At 40.2% G+C, this 15,389-nt stretch overlaps 1 long non-coding RNA gene across 1 annotated transcript in view; it reads right to left on the reverse strand.

Moving 5' to 3' along the window:
- Positions 1-447, reverse strand: part of LOC115075595 — a 45,140-nt gene extending 44,693 nt beyond the window's left edge. The window contains exon 1 of the long non-coding RNA XR_003852565.1: positions 288-447. This is a non-coding gene — a long non-coding RNA (uncharacterized LOC115075595). The remainder of the gene's footprint in view (positions 1-287) is intronic.
- Positions 448-15,389: the final 14,942 nt, after the last annotated feature.

Consider the following 15,389-nt stretch of genomic DNA (forward strand, 5'->3'; position numbering starts at 1 on the left):
ATGTATAGGGCCTAGAAGACTTATCTTCCCCCCAACCAGGGAATCCTGAACACTCCAAAGCTGGATGGCACTATGTCAAACACCAACCAAAATTGGTCAAATCTGAATTTTCTAAATATGTGTAAATGCTGTTCCATTTAGTGATCATAAATTGTTGTGATAGAGTGCTATTTACAAAACATGTGACCTACTTTATGGCTATATTAAGAAGAAGCCTCTAGGTTGTAATCATTGGACCATTATTTCTCTCGATTTTTAAGAGAAGTAAATAAAATAAAATGACTTACCTCTTGTCAACTTATCTTTTTGATGTATCTTGATATATTGTCTCTCATAAATTACTTATGTCCAAACCATGAAATCACTGTAACCCTCCTTTACATCCATCTTCACTGATGACCTTTTCATCTTTCTTCACTATTGACTCTCTTCATTATTGTGGATCCACGTTTTGAATGCCTGTGTCATTGGAAATATTTCAGCAATCTCTCATGAATCAACCATTACTGCAATAAACCAAAGAGCAGAATTTAAGCATACTTCTTAATTACATATTGACATAATTAATTCATGATCACACTTGTTTATACTTGATCCTCAATATTCTAATGTGAAAGCTATAAAGTGTGCCACTCAATATCGTGATCCATTTCTTAGGGTTAAAATGCTTGCAATGTAAAAATGCAAAGCTCAATCAAATGGATGCCAAGACAAGACCCTTTGAACATCAGAGTTGCATGCAAACTAGTAAACACAGGCATCAATGGTTGATCTTTTCATTTTACAACATCATACATTTCAAGACATGGAATGGTAGATACTTGTACAGGTTTCTTCCTACTGGAGGAGCTTAGATTTGGAGACAGAATTTAATAAGCAAGAGCTATAAGTAGTCAATATGAATGCATTTTGTTTTATAATATAACAATACAATATACCAGTATTGTAATTGTATGCATTTTTTAATGTCTCTGTAATTCTGGGAGATCCATAGTCCCATCTCCAATCAGTTGACTTCTTAGACAATATTGCAAAGTTTATGACACTGTAACAATCCTAGATAGTAAAATGATTATTAGAACTTTACCTACTCATTGTATCACTTGATTGGCCAAGAAAGGTATGAAGTCCATTCAAGGAAACTTGGGGAATGCAAATTTTAAAAGGCATTGGCCAGGATAACGGAGCAGTAACCCAATTAAATTCCCTGGGCTGACAATTGCCTTCTCTTCTGCTATGAAAGGGATGGACCTGGAGATGGCTTGAGGATGAGGAAGGGAAAATATGCAAAGGATTTTCATTAAGCAGGGGCAACGTTTGTGAGTACATTTGTACCCATAATCCCTGCCAGCCTGAATTTTCAAAGGGAAAATCTGCAAGAGGGAGCTTGCAAGTCCCTAGGTACGATCTTTAAAAATAGCTTCCTTAAGTTCCTGAAAATGCAATGTCGTTTGTGATGGTCTACCTCTGCTCATAACCTTAAGGAAAGGAGGATCCAAAAAACATTTAGAGCTAGGATTGACTTGTGGAAATTAATTCAATGAATAGTCATTGGTAGTGGTGAATTGAAGTCTGGATAGTCATAGTAAATCCATTTTTTTCTCTAGTTACAGATCTGTACTATCTTGAAAGAAATATTCAATTTTTTACATCCAATGATTCACTTAAACAGTGAAATCACTCTGAATAAGCAACCAACAATTGTTGGGGCCCAATATAATAACAGGAGATAAACATTACGTGGGAGGTTTCACATATAAAATTTTGTGTGCAGTTGTGTGTGCATACAGTTTTATTCAAATTCATACTTAATGAGCTGTTGCCAAGCAAAATCATGCAAAGCAGCTCATTAACTATGATTGCAGTGCAAAACTGCAAGTGGGATTGGCTACATAGGAAAATGGCAATGGCAAATTGCTTCACTGCCTTAAAATTTAAAATTTTATCCCTTTATATTGGATCTTTTTTTATTTCTGTGATGCACTAAGTGCCATGAAAAGCCAGATGTGTCTCTCAAGCTGTAGCTGATATACTACTGTATACTAAATGATGAATGTTGAACTGTTTCACTGCACAAATTGTATTTGTAGTGCAGACTTAAAATAAAGAACTTTCCCCTAACCTTCACCTTCTTTTCCTTCTTCATTTCCTATATAACTTTTTGGAGCTTTACAGAAAAAAAAAGATCATTCATAATATAGGACTGTGCAACAAGAGTTTTCCGTGGAACAAATAGTTTCAGCCTTGACATTAACATCAAATCTTACAGCAAGGCCTTTTTGTCTCCCATGCATGTGACTTACAGTACTGCAAAGAGTATGTTTACCTGCTGGGGAGAAGGGGCAAACACTGAACAAGTCACAAGATCAGAAACTCTATAACAGGGAAAGCGACGCTGTCTCAGAATCCAGGATGTCATAGCCATGCTTCACAAAAACAGGTAGCATTATAGGGCATTACTGCTGGTCCTTGTAACAGTTCAAATGCCATTTCTTACTGCAGGTAAAACAGTATTTTAATAAATGCCAATCAATTACATATACTACTATACTATTATTATTAATTTGTATTGTAAGAGATGTATACAGTACTGTGCAGACACACATAGGAGACAGGCCCTGCTCTCTGAAGTTTAATCTAGTCAAAGCAGGGAGACAAGACAGACAAAAAACAAGAGGCCATGATTGGGATAAAAAATAAACTAAACTGGGTGGATTAGAGGTAGGGTTACTACTACTAGTAAACATTTATATAGTACCACAAGACATATGCAATGCTATACAGATACATACAAAAGACAGTCTCTGATTGATGGGGCTTACAATCTAGTTATTAAATTAAAAACATATTTAACTTGTGAGGGTCAAGATCAGAAAGAGTCAGGGATTCTATATGTAAAGGATCTTTCAAAGAGTAACTCAGGGAGTCAAGATCTGCGCGTTGCTCCTCTCCCTCACCCCCCAACAGAGACAACAACTTTTGGCATTATAAAAGGCCGCAGTTTATTAATTATTAACCCAAGCCCATACAATACCTTATCCATTTAACATATATACAACATATATATAACATGCCCCCCCCCTTTGATCCATATCTTCATCCTTATCTGCCTCAACCACCACGTCCCAGCGGCAAGGCATAAGGAATAATTTCTTCCCCCCTTGCTTACCCCGCCTCATCCCAGTGAGAGTAAACTCCGGCCTTGAGCTTAGCCCCTTACTTTTTGGCTGTCCCATGTAGCAGCCCCCCCCAGCTAACGGGACTCCCCCCCCCCCATGTCCTTTTAACAATGCATTATTAATAAACACAGTTTGAGCTCGGGTTTCCGCCCCCAACTGCAACAACTGCACTTGCATTTATAATGGGTGGGTAGGAGGGACGATGAGCCAGCACAGCCTTTACCTCAGTCTGCCGGGACCGTTTGGCCTGGAATCGCCACATCACCGGCAGGCTGAGGGAAACACAACCCATAGGGACACAGCGATTCAAATCACTGCACCCCTCCGCTTCCCGCGCTCAGCGCCCCCCACGACACGTTCACCACCGCACGCCTTTCCCCTTGCTACACTCGACGGCACGGGACAAGCCCGCGCCGCCGATCATGTAGGACTTTAAGCAGGACAGACCAGAGATGGAGAAATATGCGCCAACTCAGGAAGACCATACCACACACACAGTGTCACAAGAAAGAAAGCATAGAGTCTTGGGTTAGTAAGAGAGGAGAAAGCCCCCGAAAACAAACAAAAAAATGAAACAAATTTTTTTCCTCTTCCCACTCCTAATATGGGGCAGCTTTCTTTCCTGTTTTCTTCTTCGCCCACCTTTCCTCTCTTCTCTATTACCTCTATACCCTCCCAAGAGGAAGAGAGGACCTAAAACAAAAATAAAGTACTTTGTGGGGTTCTTCTCTGATTGCTTTGACAGTGGTCTGCTAATGAGCCTCTGACCACTCCCCTTTTATGCAAAGTCTGACATCATAGATGGGGGTGTGTCCTCTGTCTCTGACAGCTGAGGAGCAGGATAATCCCGAGTCTAATGGACTGGTCTAGCAGCACTCAAGGAAAGAAAATTATCAAGTAAGTATAATTTCACTTTTTCTCCTTCAACTTAAACACGCCCCTGAGAATATTTCCTCTAAATGTAGGTAAAAGCATGCATATTGTGGAAGAATGTGCACACTTTTAGCTGCATTCAGGAAGAACAATTTTGACAACCAATTTACCTGTTTAAATCACCATTTACCCATGTAAATTGCTTTGAAAATAGCCTTCCACAAAAGTACATTAACTATCATAAACATTTAAAATGCAAGTCAAAGCATCTCAGTAAATGAGGTAAACACTGGATAACATACTATACCAAGCATATATATAGCATGAAAATCATTTAGCACTATTTTAACAAAAAAGTCTTCTTAAATGTTTGCAAATGCTACAGAAAATAGTTTTTATGTAATTTGAATTATATGTGAGCAATATTCAAAGTCCTTCTTTTGGGTAAAAATGCATTTTACGTGTGGAAGTGGGAGTTTGAATATTGCCCAAGCTGTCTACGGGTAAAAGTATGATTGTTGTTAACAACGTGCTTACTTTAACCCATGGACTCTAGAGGCAATCCTTGGGAGAGAGATTATTGAAACCTACGCACACAGTTTCCAATTAAAAATCTACCAGGTTGGGAACCACTTGGTCCTGCAGTTCCTCATCTTCACCTCGTTGCTCTGCAACTCAACAGCTGAACAGTCCTATCGCTCCTCCTCTTCTTTGCTGCATGGCCCTGTAAATCTCCCATCTTTGCTACATGGTGGATTGTGAACCACTGCAAGGCCTTAAGGCCTCTCCTCTTCTTCGCTGCACGGCCCTTCGGCTCTTTCTCTTCTTCACCGCGCGGTGGGTTGGGAACTGCCACATGGCCCTACGGCTCCTCCTCTTCTTTACCAAGTGGCCCCTCCAGCTCCTCCTCATCTTCACTGTGTGGCGGGTTGGGAACCGATATGTGGCCCTGCAACTTCTTTCACTTTACCGCTATGGCCCTGCAGCTTCTCTTCTTCTTTGCAGCACGGTGGTACCGCAGCTTTACTCAACTTGGTCGTGGCCCTCAGGCCTCTGCCCACTCCAGGCCGCTGCCCTGTGCAAGTGCATGGCTTGCATAGTAGGTTGTGCTGGCCCTACCTCTGATTTTCTTCAGCTCCTTGCCAAGGCCTTGCTCTTCTTTAAGACCCTGCTGAAGAACACAGACAGAAAAACTTCTTTTCTTGCAGAATTTGTTTAAACTGGGGCTCACTCAGTCAGAATTGGTGTCCCCTTAGATTGGTAGCATTCAGTCCCAGCCCTCGAAGGCCACAACAGGTCAGGTTTTTAGAATATCCCTAATGAATATGCATGAGATGTATTTGCATAAATGGAGGCAGTATGCATGCAAATTTATTTCATGCATATTTATTAGGGATATCCTGAAAAATGAACCTCTTTGCAGCCCATCAAGGATTGGGATTGAATACCTCTTCCTTAGTCCTAGGTCCTTATTTTCCTAATTGAGCCTTAGCTGAAATGGAAGGAGCTCTCTACTTCTCTTCCAACCACTTCTTACAATCCCATTTCGGCCAAAATGCACAGCATAACACCAGGAAAAAAGGTGTAGATATTTGCAATGTTAAATCCCACAATAGCAGTTATGCTATTGCACACAATGTTAAGCACCCCTCATTTTCATAAACTCCTCCCATGACTAAATTTTTAAAATTTGCATATGCATCTCATGATGTGTTATTTATTGCATGTGTTAAGGCCCTAATGCGATTTGAAAAATGACCCCCTTCGTGCCTTAAAGTGTTTTTGCTTCGGTTGCATCTGCTTCTACTGTTTCCTTGGTCCTTTTCTCAATCAATGCTTTGCATTGTTAATGTGACAGCTGCTTTTTCCTTGAACCTCCCTCATTTCCTTGGTGTGCCGATGTCACTACCCTGCTCATCTCTTTTTGCTTTCAGAGAAGACTGGCATGCTGGAGACCACATCCAATGCTATAAGAATCAGCAAAGACATAGCAACGGAGATGTCACTCTCCCAGCCTGAACCTTTAGCCTCTTCCCCATTTCTTGCTATTGGAAAATTTTCCAGGCCTGTTATATAAACCTCCTCCAGAGATTTCTTTTTCTTCACCCTGCCCAGGGATAGTAGGCTGACCATTTTCCAGCTACCAGGTAATTCGATTTGTCTTTCACACTTATATCCAGACCCGACAACTGATTTGCCCATCAGGGCCACTACAGACCTTCCCCAGAGTTCTCTCCACCTTCAGGGCAGTCACAATTGGTGATGCTTTGCCCCTCTCTTTGTGCTACCACTATTATCTATGCTGCTTTGCTTCTCTTTGGTACTTTGGCCTGTTCATGCCATTGGTGCCGTTGTTAGTGTCCTTCGCCTTTCAAGTGGTGCCTTGGGGGTCTTCATGCCACTGTTGATGCTGCTTTGCCCCCTTCATGGTAGCTTCGGTTTTTCATACCACTGTTGATACCACTTTTCTCCACTCTTGTTGTCTTGGAGTGCTGCTCTCTCTGCTGCTGATGCCTGCCTGCAAGTTTCATTAAACTTGGATAGAAAATCCAACTGTGGGAGTCCAGAACAGGGCAAATTGTTTCCCCTGTAACTTTAATGGATATTCAATGAAATGTCATAATGAAATAATGGATGAACTTGGAAATGGGAACCAAAATGGACTAAGCAAATTAAAACAACAAACAAACCAAAATAATAAACCAAAGCACATTTTTTTTCTGTGCACATCTCTAGTACCTAGGTATTGATTTACTGTACCTTTTAATATTTTACCTACGCATGACACCTAGCTTGCAGCACCTGGGAAAAATGAATTATCTGCTTTTATCCACTGACCCCTTTTACCAGCTGCCTAGAATACATGAAAGAATGCAAGCAGGAAAAACATAAACTAAATGATAGCTACCTTTGAACTGAAAGGTTGTAAATCCATTGAGAGGTTCTGGCGACATCATAAACTAGAGGAATAAAGATTGAATGGTTCATCAATGTCAAAAGAAGCCCAAGATAGAATTTGGAGTCTGTTTCATAGTTTCCTTTTTTTTTTGCACAGTACTCTTACTTTGTATAGGATCCTAATTCTCCTCTGTTCTGACACTTTCTCTTTTATCCACTAGGTCTTCAATAATTGATCAGAGTTAAGGCAGTCAGATACATTGCTTACAAGCTATTTTTTTCAATTTGCTTGTGTTATATATAGTACAAGAAGTTACAGATTATTTCTGGGACATTTTTAAGCATCATATATATAACATGACTTTTAGAGTCATATCATAACTTTCAACAAATCTAACCTGCAATTTTCTTAAAGAGTAATAACATCTACAATGAGGGTAATAGACTAAATTGAAATAACATAGTTACCATGCACTTCTTATCTTGCATTAATGGCAATGTTCATGACTTGTATTTCACTAAAGGCCCGATTTTAAAAGGGCCACTTGCGTAACCCCTGATATGCACAGAAGTGCCAGGCCCTGCAAAAGGGGCGGGTCGAGGGCATGGTCTGGGTGGGGAGAGGTAGGGTGGGCCTGGACAGCGCCAGCCGGCGCACAGAGTTTACTTCTGCTCCTGAGGAGCATTAAGTATGACAATTTAAAAAAGAGGCTAGGTAGTTAGTTTAGGGGTTGGGGAGGAGAGGGGAAAAGAGAGGAAGAGTAGGTAGGGCTAAAGGAAAGTTCCCTCCCAGTCCGCTCCTTAATTGGAGCGGACTGGGAGGGAACTGGGCAAAGGCTCGATCGCGTCACCGCATGTACTTTTGAAAATCCCCCCCGCGCGAGTCACGGGCCGCCTGCACATGCGCGAGCAGATGTTAATGCTTCAAGGCCTCCAGCCACTGCTGGAAGCCACATGGGCCAATGCGCAGGTTGCATTTCAAGTCCTGCCTCCCACAAGTGAAAGTGGCCTCCCTCCAGTGCCTCCCATGCTGTTTCAAGTCCCACCTCCTCACCGCCCCCCCCCCCAAGCAGCCAAAGTACCTGGTGCTGCAAATGCATTTGAAGCAGGCCCTGTTGTCCACCAGAAGCCCTTCCTGGCAAGCTCCCTACGAAAGTGGAAGTGCAGGGCTGCACAGCACAGGATCCTCAGCAGGATGCCGCTGAAGGACAGAGGGAAAAACCTGGAACCATCACCAGTAAGGATTAATGCTGTTGCAGTGCAGGGTAGTGGGGGGGTGGGGAGAGGGAGACTCTCAGCAGGGTGGGGTAGGGAGAGAGAAGGTAGGGGTAGAAGTGGGGATGCTGGCTGGCTGGCTAGGAGAATCTGCTTAATATTGTTTTATGGCCCTGGCTTTAGTCCACCAAAATAAAGTCTGAAATTGACTCGGAAAAATAATGAGTCCTTTTTTTTTTTTTTCAACTGATGTTCTCCTGTTTTTGTTCTTGCCATAATAAGCCCCAATAAATTCCCAGGAAAATAAAGAACAATAAAAATTGAAAATGAGGGTCCCTAAATATAGGTCAAGTTGGATCCAGGACTAGATTTAAGATTTTGGCACTTAAGGCCAAGCGTGCCACATGGGTGTCCTGTTAAAGCTGTGCTAGCACACTGCCCCGAAAGCAAGAGGAAGCAGGCTGTTCTGGGGCCTGTATATTTGATGCCTTCAAAATGTGGTATCCTCGCTAGTTGCCCGTCTCTAAATCTGAGCCCGGTTAGGTCAATAGGAAATGTTTTCTTTCTTGATAAATTCATTATTAGTTTGCATTCTCACATCTGTGAATTGGAGACCCTATCTTAATCTTTCCTGTGCATGCTGGAGATTTCCTTTCCAGACTGGTATAAAGGTATATAATTTAGAATGGCGTGATTGTTAGATGAACTTTTTGTTTATTATATGAATTCTCTTCAGTATATAGGGCTGTATAGCCTACCAACACATATACAACATTTACATGCTGTTGGAGCAAATAGTCAGTTTGAGGCTCTGAGGTTAGCCATTAATCATTCTGTCTTTTACAAGCCTAACCTGCACAAAACCTTAAGCCTGTTGATGTTTCAGAGTTAACTCTAAATACCAATAACAGGAGTTTTACTTAATAGCTGCACTAGCACTGTATAATAAATTTACCCAAACTGGCTTAATAAGAAGATAGCTTAAAAATTCCGCTGGAATAAATTCAACAACTAATTTTTTTTTGCCAGAAAACTACTGATAATATATTTATTTAAAAAATTACAAGAGATCTGCAATTTTCTCACTGGGTTGTAAATTTAAAAAGCCTTTTCCAGCTAAGACAAAAGGACATTTCTAAAGAAATATTGCCTTTAACTTGCAACACTTCCAAGCCTGATGAAACTGACTTTTCCATGCCAATTTCACAATAAGGTCCTAAATTAGATCTACAATGAAGACATTTATCTAGTACGAATAACAATTCACTACATAAAAAGCAGATAGAACTAAATTGAAAGCAGAGGGGATTTACATGCATAAAAATGGGTTTTACATGTGCAAATGCACTTTAGCCATGTAAGAGGGCTTTTGAAAATTATACAGTATATGCCATTGAATTTTGTGTAGGATATTCACATGTAAGTGCACTTTATGGGGTAGATTTTAAAAGGTGCGCGCAGGCGTACACGTGCGCGCGCCACCCGGCACGCGCACATATGCACCCGGTTTTATAACTTGTGCGCGCAGTTTTAAAAATTTAAGTAAACAAATGAAATAAGCAAAAGAAACAGAAAAAAGAAACAAACAAAAAAAATATGCAAACAATTTCTCTGCATTCCCCTACTTGGCATTGGCCTTTGCCCGTCTGGAGCCTCATTAGCAGGGCCTGTCCTCACGCTGTTCATTCCAAGCCAGCAAACTGATGAGCGAGGTTTGAAACAAAGGGACTTGTTTGTAATTTCCTATGATTCCCATTCTTTGATCCATGGAGTTATCTGCAAGAAGCTAAAAATAATTTGGGGTGAATCAAGCTTGGCTCAGCCAGATGCTGTCACGTTCAAGTTCAGAAGATAAAAAAATTTAACACCAACCCTTTCACAGGCAAACAGAAAACAATACAATAGAAAATACAATAAACTCTGGGCTTTAGGTAAGGATCAATAGACTAAGTATAATTTAGACTTCGGAGAGTGAAACAGTGAAATAGAGATCAGTTGTGCTCTAGCTAATTACTAAAGGTACTAGTTCATTATGGTAACTGTATCTCATTTAGCTCACTCTGAAGTTCATTTGTTATGTCTGTTTAAGACTTTATTATTGCACTGGCTGACTGTGCTCTTACAGTGGTTAAAGGTCCCTCAACATCATTAAGAAACCTGTGCTTCAGATGATGGGATGATTTTTATTCAGCCTTTCCAATTTTCACAGCAGGATATGCATAGAATTGAAGTGAATATACTACATGATATTAAGAGTGCCTGAAAAAAAATATTCAGTCTACCAATAAGTATGATATGAAAACTGCTAACAGAACATTCCTGGTCCCATCAAGCTCTCATTAATACATAAAAAAAAAAACCAGATAAAAATAATCTGTTCCGATTATACTGTGAACACAATTTGCAGCATTTCATATTGTACTAGCAAATAGCAGCATTAGTCTGAACAACATCTGCAAGTCTTCTTATTACATTCAGTACCAAAATTATAGATCAGAAGTGGGTGTACAGCTCATTTTTAAATTAACCAGGGCTTATCTAAAACTGTACCAGTTGTAATGATACAGTAGCTCTTATAAATATTCAATTTGGGCATCCAGAAAAAATGGCCCAGCATTAGTAATCCTTGTTACAGGTCTCTCATAAGCAATTTGATAGAGGTTACTGTTTTGATTTTATGTTGATGGGGATTGTACTAACCACTTTATTTTATGCAAGATGGATTGTTTGTATTAATTATTATTGTTGTACTGTTTCTTCCTGGAAGAAAGGTCCATAAATCATGATTAAGATGGACTTGGGGAAATGTACTCCTCATGCCTGGGATAAGCCGCATGGAATCTATCGAATTTTTGGGATCCTGCCAAGTACTTGTGAGCTGGATTCACCATTGTTGGAAATAAGATGCTGGGCTTGATAGGCTTTTGGTCTGACCCAGTATAACAATGACATGATCCTATGATCTTATAAGTATTCTGGGAGCTGGATGTAAAGAATGAATGCTTACAAGAAATGAAGAACCTACCAGAAGCAATGACTGATTTCTTTATGATAGTAGCACTGTTCACCAGTTTTAGATGTATATAAATTCATCTGGTATTCTGTGTTTCAAAAAACAGATCATTTACACAACACATGATAGATAAATAAATACATATAAATAAGTCCTATTTATTTATTTATTTATTTATATTCTGTCTTTCAGCCATTTCAAAGTGAATTTTCTCCATGCCTGCTCTCACGATTATAATTAGTACTAACTCAACTACACATTTGTAGACTAAAGAGCAGTAAATAGTTCTAAAGTGATGAGACAAGATGACAGGAACATAAAATGTCTGGGATTAATTCTCAGTCCTCTGCTCTGACTTTATTAGAGAACACATGTATCTTCACATATAACCATGTGCCTTATAAAGTCAAAGTTGATTAAATACTTGTTTACATAGGTTGTTCCTGAAGAAACAGTCCACAGTATTATGGTTATTGGTGTTTGGGTGGATCCTTGGACACTGTGGCAGCTGACCACGCCCAAGGGGGGCAGTCCCGTGAGGGACCACGGTGTCAGGCTAGACTCTGGACACACAAACACAGATTGAATCTTTATTTAAACAGTTTTGGAAACCACCAGAGGTGGCAGTAGTGAGTAGTAGATGTGGAGCCCGGCTGGGCGAGTTTCCCACAGAACACTGGAACAGCGGATCCTCTGCTTGGCTGTGCTGTAGTGGAAAGAGACTGAGAGTTATGAGTACACAGTGAGAAATATACAGAGTCCCAGGTAGAATAGGTGAAGCTCTGAGACAGGGAGAGCAGGCCCATGAGAAGCGAGTACCTGATCCCTTAGAGCAGGGAGACTCAGTGGTATTGTACTCACACAGCGGTTCCACTAGACGAGAGGTCTGGCACTGGAACAGAGTGGAGTCCCTTGAGGAGCGAGTACCTGGTTCCAGGGAAGCAGTACTGTGGAATAGATGGTAGTTGTACTCACAGATGGATACTGTTAGTGAAGTCTTCCAAGTAGAAAGGATTGTAGATGCAAGCAGCATCTCAGGGAACATGGGCCCTCGAGGAGCGAGTACCGGTTTCCTGATAGCACCTGAAAGAAGCAGAAGAGGCCCCCGAGGAGCAGGTACCCTGTTAGCAGTAAGGGTTTCAGATATCGCTGGAGTGGCAGAGTAGCTTCGGTACGGAGAGTGAATCCCATCCGTAGAATCCGAGTTGTTGCTAACTCGATTAGCTAGCAAAAAGAGGTAGGCTTAAATATCCGGGCAGCTTGACGTCATCTCAGGGGAACGCCCCTGAGGTTCGCGCCAATGAGAAAATAAAGATGAGGGCGGTGTGCACGCACGCCCTATGGTACCTTGGAGGAGCATGGCAGGAAGCAGCACCAAAGTCAGTCCGGGGACACCAGAGAGGTCAGCAGACAGACGCCGCGGCAGCCAGTAGTCCGAGGTGAGCGGGAGGAGCCGCATGAAGAGTAAGGTAGGTGGGGCGAAGCAGTCGTAGACTGAAGGTCACAACACACAGTCCATAGTTTCACAGACCTACCTTCTCTTATTTATAGTATAAACATTTCAGGGTGTTGGCCAGGGGGAATTCTCAGACCGTTTGTTGGAATAAAACCTTCATTCTCTGGCAGGGAACATACAACTTCCAATTCCACAGGTAGTTTAGTAGAATTTTCAAAAACAGGATTTTTATGTGATCCTATTGCATGCAGACTCTTGCTGTCTATCTGAAGTTTAACAGACATTTAGCCATTTCTTTATAATAGGCTGTTGTAGAAGTTTGTCCTCAGCCCTGTCTGGTAGAAGGCTCTTATAATGAAGCTGTGACTTTCTGGCAATCTCTTAGCCCATTTCTCTAGTAGCAGGAAAGAAGATTAGCAGGTAACCATCTCATCTCAAGAGTTTTCCTCCGAGACTTTTGCAGGATTTCTGAAGGTTAACAAAACCCTATTGATAGATTTTCAATAGATGCAAACAAACAACTACATTTGATTCAGTTTAACAGGCTTAGATGTATCCTCTCTGACTAAATAAATGTATTCAGTTACATTTGCAAGGTGCATACAATTTTGGGAAAAAAGGGGCATAGCCAAAGGTATTCTTGCGGCTGCTTTTAGATTTTGTTAGTTAGTATGTTCAATGCTGTCTAATTTAACTGACAAATCTGAAGCGCAACTAGAGTTCCTGAATCCAGCTGGACAAAATTTAGAAATATTTTCAGCCCCAAACCTTGCTGGTTAGATTTGGTGAAAGTTCAGCTCAAGATAACCAGTTAAAATTACCAAGTTATATTACCCGCTTAGCGGCTTTTTAAATATTTACCCTTCAGGGTTTTTCTGACTCAGGCAGCTTTCTGAATTTCTTGCCCTATCTTAATCCTTCCAAAATCAGAGAATCATCTACACCTAGCTTCAGGGTACAAAGACACTAGTTATACTTCAGTTCCTATTTCAACAGAAATGAAACATAGAATTTGTCTTCATTTAAACCCACTCAGATCTGAGTCTGTGCAAGTCTCCAAAGCAGTTCATTCTAAAGTGCACTGCATCTTTCACCTCTGCTAACCTTGCAAGCTCCTCTATTATGCATGCAAGACACTTAAGACTGCTTTTTTTTTTTTTTGTGTCTGTCATCAGAAACCTGTTCTGGTGTAATACATCATCTCAAAGCAATACTAGCATATGAAGATCCAAAGAATGACCTTAACACCTCCTCTTCCTGCTTAAAAAAAGAGACATTGCCCTGGCTACTTTTAATTGGTATTCTTAATTACAAAATACAAATATATATTCTGTGCTCCCATTGTAAGTTTACTTCTGTTACATCTGCTGGTTTGATACATATAGGCCACGTGAATATTAATATGAAATATTAATCATATGTTCAATTATATTTTTTACCACATTTCTTGAAACCTTTTCCCAATTAGGAAGGAATATGTAATTCAGTGATGACAGCCAATGCTGTTACAAAATGTGGTTGAGAAACTAATTGCAAAATTGTCTTTAATATACTGTAATATCAGGAAGGAAGTTGCTGAAGTAATGTCACTGGCATTAATAAAAAAAAAGTCAAAACATTTAAATATTATTCGGTTATGAACTGCAATTAAGTAAGACCAGCGTCTAGAGGAAATAATATCTTCTAAATGTAAAATAAAACAGAAGACAAAGATGATATACGTGGGAATCATACATTTTCTACAGGTTGTTAAAAGGTCACTAAAAACATTCTTTGCTAGAATGCATCAGTTCTAATTATTACCTTTCACAAACCTTAGCAGGACCCTCTTGGACTGATTATAAGGAAAAACGTAAACAGCAAGGACTCATTCGGATTGCACTACTTCTCATGTAATTTATATGATTATTTGTCCGTGTAATAAATATTACATAGACAAAATCAAACAGCCCATTCGTACATGGCTTACAGAACATCGTAGTTGTTTGACTACAGAAAAAATTCAAGCCCCAATAGTATTGTATTGCATATAACACGCGCAAAAATTTGTGGATCTGAAGTGGCAGGCCATAGATAGCATTCAGATGACAAGTAGGGGGGGATGATCCACAAAGTTTATTAAATTATTACGAACAAAGATGGATTTACCGCTTGACTAGCATGTAGTCTGCAGGCTTAAACACTTCCATAGAATGGTACACTATTATTTGAGTACATTGATTTGCACTAAATGATAGCAATCATGACGCTGGTATTGATCCACACGTAGAAGTCTCTTATTGGTTGGAAGTCCCTTTAAAAATGGCGCATGTGCGGCCCCTCTGGTAGAAGAAGCACACTACCAGCAGGATGGTGAAATGCCACTGAAGCTACAACGCGTTAGTATGAAACTCTATTGTGCCTTATTGAATAGTTAAAATTGTTCTTGTAATCTTCTATCATTAATTTTACAGATATTTTCAGCCCCATGAAGAAGGTGTATGCCGAAATACAGACCGTGTCAGGCAGTCTCATTTGCAGCCTCTCAATATGCTGGGCTTACAAGTGTTTCTCTGACTATGCTAAGCTAAATAACTTTAATATTTAACAAACAGTAATGAAAAGTATCTTTTGCACTGAAGTTCACATATAATTTCTAAAGAAGAATTGACATTGCACATGAAACATTGGATTCATTTATGACCTATGATTATAATACCAGCAGAGAAAAGCCATGTTTGATAGCATTTGCGATGATGCCCAATTATGAGGTCAT

This window comes from Rhinatrema bivittatum, chromosome 14 (genome assembly GCF_901001135.1).
Source record: "Rhinatrema bivittatum chromosome 14, aRhiBiv1.1, whole genome shotgun sequence".
Lineage (NCBI taxonomy): Eukaryota > Metazoa > Chordata > Amphibia > Gymnophiona > Rhinatrematidae > Rhinatrema > Rhinatrema bivittatum.